The 5,342-nt window shown below is 43.9% G+C and overlaps 1 long non-coding RNA gene and 1 pseudogene across 1 annotated transcript in view; one reads left to right on the forward strand and one right to left on the reverse strand.

Annotated features, from left to right (window-relative positions):
• The window catches only part of LOC102258615, an 11,474-nt pseudogene extending 10,449 nt beyond the window's left edge, over positions 1-1,025 (reverse strand).
• A 532-nt stretch (positions 1,026-1,557) lies between these two features.
• Positions 1,558-5,342, forward strand: part of LOC106726214 — a 6,920-nt gene continuing 3,135 nt past the window's right edge. Inside the window, exons 1-2 of the long non-coding RNA XR_001362238.1 lie at positions 1,558-1,568; positions 1,806-1,809. This is a non-coding gene — a long non-coding RNA (uncharacterized LOC106726214). The remainder of the gene's footprint in view (positions 1,569-1,805; positions 1,810-5,342) is intronic.

Below are 5,342 nucleotides of genomic sequence, written 5' to 3' on the forward strand. Positions count from 1 at the left end.
TAGTAGCCTTGGGGAAAATGCTCGGGAAGGTTTCCTTGTGTTTTTTTTCCGGGTATTTGATTAGCTTCCTTTGCTTTACATAGAGTTTTCCAGGAATAGGCAGATGTTCTCACCACAAAAATATTAATACCCCAAGCAAAGCACTTGAAGGAAAACAAACATCATCAAGTGTGGAGGGCACAGGTTGGGGAGAGAGAATTTCGCTGCCACGAAGGAGAGTACAAACAGAGCGCAGCCAGGGCCACTGGCTGTGCAAGCCAAGTGATCTGTCTTATAAGCGTAGTGTGCTCACGGGCATTTTCTATGGCCCACCAGGTGGTAGAAAACATTATTATATTACATACTAATCTAGTTAATTATATTAATAATTATGTCAATATATAACAATAACTATATAATTATATGATATATAATTATTGTGTTGCATTACATATAATATATAGCTATTATATTATATATACTATATCATATCATAATTACCTGACATTCAACATTTCAGAATTAGCTGATAATTCTAGGAGGAGGTTGGAAATACTTAACACTTGGGACTTTGTATACTACTGTGGGGAGAGACTTAGTTCCATCATGTTAGGTGAAAAAATAGTGTTTCTAATGTCTTATCTGGGAATTTAAAATGGTTTGAAAAGGTATATATGATGTCTGCTTGAAAAGGGGTGGACTGTGGTGGTTGCATACTGTGTCAACTTGGCTAAGTTGGAACTCACCTTTCCCAGAATCCTTGTGTGGGAATCAGCAATCTTAGACCCATACAAGGAGGAAGTCGTGTGATGTTTGAAAGGTGGAAAGGAAGCAGCAGCCATTACCTCCTGAAGATGGTTGTGGTTAGATGTGGTGAGAGCAGAGATACGGGTGGTTTTCAGGCTGTTCTCTCTGTTCCTCAATGAGGGCTGGTCAGAGAGTCGCTGGTGGGGTCCACCTTGCCTTTGCTCTGCCCACTCCACACCAAGCTCATCTTCCTGACTGGCCAGCGGCGACCTAGGCCTGCCTTCCAGAGACTTCTGCATGGGCTACTCCCTGCTGTTCCGCCTGGGCAGATGGGCACACTACCTGGTTTCCCAGCAATTCTGGCCAATGCTGACTCACCCACCAGTGCAGTGCCTTCGGAGGCCTATGAGTGATGTCCTCTTTTAGATCCTTATTCTCTAGCTGTTCCCACAGTTGTGTGAAGTTTTATTTCTATAGTAAATAAGAATCCTTGATCCCCTGAGCTCAGGAGTGAAGGATAACATCACCAAATCCTTGAAGAAAGGACAGAAAATCTGGCCATTTTAATGGAGCACAGCAGGAGCGAGGGGACTGATGTGTGTACGCCTTTTCCACCTGTGCTCCCTGAGGGCAGACACTGGCACGTATCTCAGTGGAAATCTTAACTGTAACCTTTGTATCTCAGTGACTCAAACCTTCAATATGCAATTTTAGGCCGAGAGGCAATTGTGAATCCAAATAGATTCATGGCTACAGTTCATCAAACAGTAGGAGCCCCATGCACTGGTCTTTGTTACTTAAGTTTGAGGAAAGTTATTTAATAATGTCAACAATAAAATATTGTGTGTGGGATGGAGAGATGAAGCTTCCAGGGTATGATAGTGGGCGGATTGTTGAGGTCTACGTCTCAAGCAGCCCGTGTTAACTGCAAATTTAGCAATAAGCAACGTGTGAGTTGGGAGCCTCAGGGAAAACTGTTGAAATGTGTCTGGTGTCTCCAAATGCCACAGATAACCATTTTTTCCTCCCACTTTTTACCCCCTAAATATACATTCATAGAGCTGGAATAGTAAAAGCAGACTTGTAAGATGAATTTGGAAATATTTCTTATCTGGACCCAAAACAACCAACCAACCAACCAACCAAACAAGCAAACAAACTCAGGATCCTGTAAAGATGCATTATGGGATTCTAGAAGACCAGAAATCTGTAAGCCTTAATCCTTAAGTTCCAGAGATCCCTCAACCTTTAGAACTTTTAGAAAATTAATTGAGCACCATTAACTTTGGCTCTCTTTACAGAGCGAGGGGATTTTTAATGTTTAAATCATGGAGAGAGCTTAGTTACTAAAGGGCGTGATGCTTTTTTAAGAGCTCTGATAAAAATCAGAAAATCTAAGTTCTTATCTGGGCGTTTCCAGGAGTCACTTATTCTCTGGGTTAAAGTTTCTTCATCCGTAAAACAAATATGTTGGATTAGATCAGAGGCTAGATTAATCTCCTGATTTAGCTCTCATCAACTGGAGAGTTTTAGGGCTGGGGGAAGGGTGCTGGAAATGACATTGGCTGGGCCTTGCAGGAGCTTGCAACTGATTGAGAACCAACTCTTTAGACCAGCAGCTTTACCACTTACCAGCTCTGCGATTGAACTTCAATTTCTGCAATTCTAAAATGGAAATACTGTAGTACCTACATGATATGGTGCCTGTAAAGGCTAAATCAGATGTCTGCCAGATTCTTAGACTAGTGCCTGGCAGTTCAATTTAAGTTAACCAGTAGTAAGGATTAGTATTAGTACTAGTATTAATAGTATATGTTCCCTGCTTCCTGGTTCCCAAATGCTACTTGGTGCTCTGATGGCAGAACCAGCTGGGTGCATTTTAGAAATTCTGATTCCTGGATTCTGAAAGTAGAGATTTTGGTTCAATAGATCCATATTTCTAGAACATTTTTCAGGTAACGATGACTGGTAACCTTTTTTTTGAAATCCCTGCTCTAGCCAACACACACATACTCATAGACTAAGGTAAACACATACACCTACGTAATGGTCTCGTTAAAAATAGAACTATAATTTGGAAAAGAAAGGATGCCTTAGTCTCACAATAAAATGAGTTTGTTTATTTACTTATATTCCCACCTCTTCTAAGGAATTTGAAGTGGCAGAAAGTGCTCTCTACCACACCGGGTAAACCTCAATTGGCAGCTCTTCATCTGACTTTCAAAGCCTGCGGGAGAGCCTCGCGGGGAGGAATGCAGGAGACGTCCGGCATCTGGACATTCCTTCCGTGTGATGGCACACATCTGGCTCTTTGGGACGAGCAGAACATTTCCCTTCCAGTTTCCCTCCAGATGTTTGAGGATGTGAAAGACACAGCCCAAGGGCCGAGTAATTTATCAAGCTGCACTGATTAATTAAAAGCCAGCGTCGGCAAAACCCTTGCTGGACTCATTGTGTCCATCACATGCAAATGCCCAGGCTGTTCCTCCCCGCAGACACACCCCGCACCACAGGCCTTCAGTGGAACAGGGGGTGGACGATTTCGTTCCCTCCGAGGCCCAGAACTAAGTGAGGAATTGGTGTGCACATGCAGCTCGACACCCTGGAGCAGACAGACGGGTGGACGGCTCTCTGGCTTCTACAGAATCCAAATAAAGCTAATACCGTTCAAATTCCTGCCCCGCTATGTGTGCCTTCTCAAGGTTGCTGAAATTGAATTCAAAAGCTGAAAAACATATGCTGGCCGTGCTCAGAGAGCCACTGCCGATTGCAAACACATGGCTGAGAAATGCAGAAGAGGCTCTGGGGTTACATTTGGGGTTGTTGATTAAGTGGAGTAATCACAAGAGACACCATTCAAATCCCTTCTCCTTGCACACAAGCGCCAGTTTAGAGGACTTTTATTGTTTTAAAAGCACAAAGTAAAATAAAAAATACTCTGATGAAAATGCTTAATGGTCCCAAAAATGGATACTAAACTTTGGATTTGAGTTTTACAGATGTCAGTGGAAAAGGCTACATAAAGCAATATACAGTATAGTTAGGATTTCTTGCAGCCTTGGGTGCAATTTCTGGAAGAAGGGAGATTAAGATCCATGGCCATAAAGAGTTCAGCGCAGGGTAGGAGACATGTCTGTGCCATTAAGGATGCCGGAGGGCACCAGGCTAGGGCCCAACCAAAGGCTTGCATACAGAAACCAGCCCCCCCAGCTTAGCCGGGGAAGGGGAGGAGTGGGCAGAGCCTGTGCGCCTCCTCCGCCAGAATTCCAGGTTGGAAACACTTTGTTACTGGCCAGTGTCCAAGTTCCTTAGCTTTGCCAAGTGACGCTTTGAAGGCAGGACTGGTTTTAGCAGCATGGATTAGGGTTCTGTGGGTGAAATTTGAACAAAGAAGGTGGTCCTGCCTCGTGGAGGAAATGAAATGTGCTGCGCAGAAATCCTTAAAAAGGCTACCGGCGGTCAGGCAGTTTCGTTGCTCTGGAGTATTTTCTTTTAGTGTCTACTATGAAAATAACTTCTGGCGATACGATGGCAGAGAATGCCCTGGCTCAGCTCTCGGGGTTGTGTTCTTGGCCTTGTTGCAAATCTCCTGTGTGATCTTTGTGACTTAGTCCACCTCCTCTGGTCTTCATTCTGCCTCATCTCCCTCCGCAGATTCCCTTTGTAGGAGGCAATCCTAGCAGAGCTCTGCTTCTCTCCCCTCTTCCTTCTTGTCTGTAGCCACTGTTCCTGCTAAAGAAACAATATGCATTAATACTTTCCCAAATCCCTTCACAATGTAATAATAGCAGGCAGGGTGCCTTTTCTTTATTTTATTATTTTTAAAATTTTTTATTGTTGAAAGTATTACATATGTCTCATTTTTCCCCCCATTGACCTCTCCCCACCCACTCCTGCCCCCCAGCACAGGCCCTCACCCCCCTACTGTCTGTGTCCATTGGTTATGCTTATATGCATGCATACAAGTCCTTTGGTTGATCTCTTACCCCGCCCCCTCCTCCCTCCCTTACCCTCCCTCCGAGGTTTGACAGTCTGTTCCATGCTTCTATGTCTCTGGATCTATTTTTGCTCATCAGTTTATGTTGTTCATTATATTCCACAAATGAGTGAGATCACGTGATACTTATCTTTCTTGGAATGGCTTATTTCACTTCGCATATGTTCTCCAGGTCCATCCATGCTGTTGCAAAGGCAGGGTGCCTTTAAAAGAATTTTTATTTTAAAATATTTTTATTGATCTTTAGAGAGAGAGGAAGGGAGAGGGAGAGAGAAAGACAAACATCGATGTGAGGGTAGAACATCAATCGGCTGTCTCCTGACTCCTATCAGGGATAGAGCCCATAACCCGGAATCGAACCAGCAACCTTTTGGTGCAGGGGACAACACTCAACCAACCAAGCCACACTGGCCAGGGCAAGGATGTGTTTTGAGGAGGGGGTGGATGGGTAATGCTGATGTCTATGTAGATTGGGACAGGAACAAAAATGCATAGGTCTCTCCCCCCGCCCCTTTCTATTTCTAACTTCTACTGTGTAGCTTTTTCTGAGGTTCAGCCTGGCTGAAGCAGAAGTGAGGACCAGAACATTCTGAATTCAGAAAGAAAGTAAATGCAATCA

Source organism: Myotis brandtii, unplaced genomic scaffold (genome assembly GCF_000412655.1).
Source record: "Myotis brandtii unplaced genomic scaffold, ASM41265v1 scaffold240, whole genome shotgun sequence".
Classification (NCBI taxonomy): domain Eukaryota; kingdom Metazoa; phylum Chordata; class Mammalia; order Chiroptera; family Vespertilionidae; genus Myotis; species Myotis brandtii.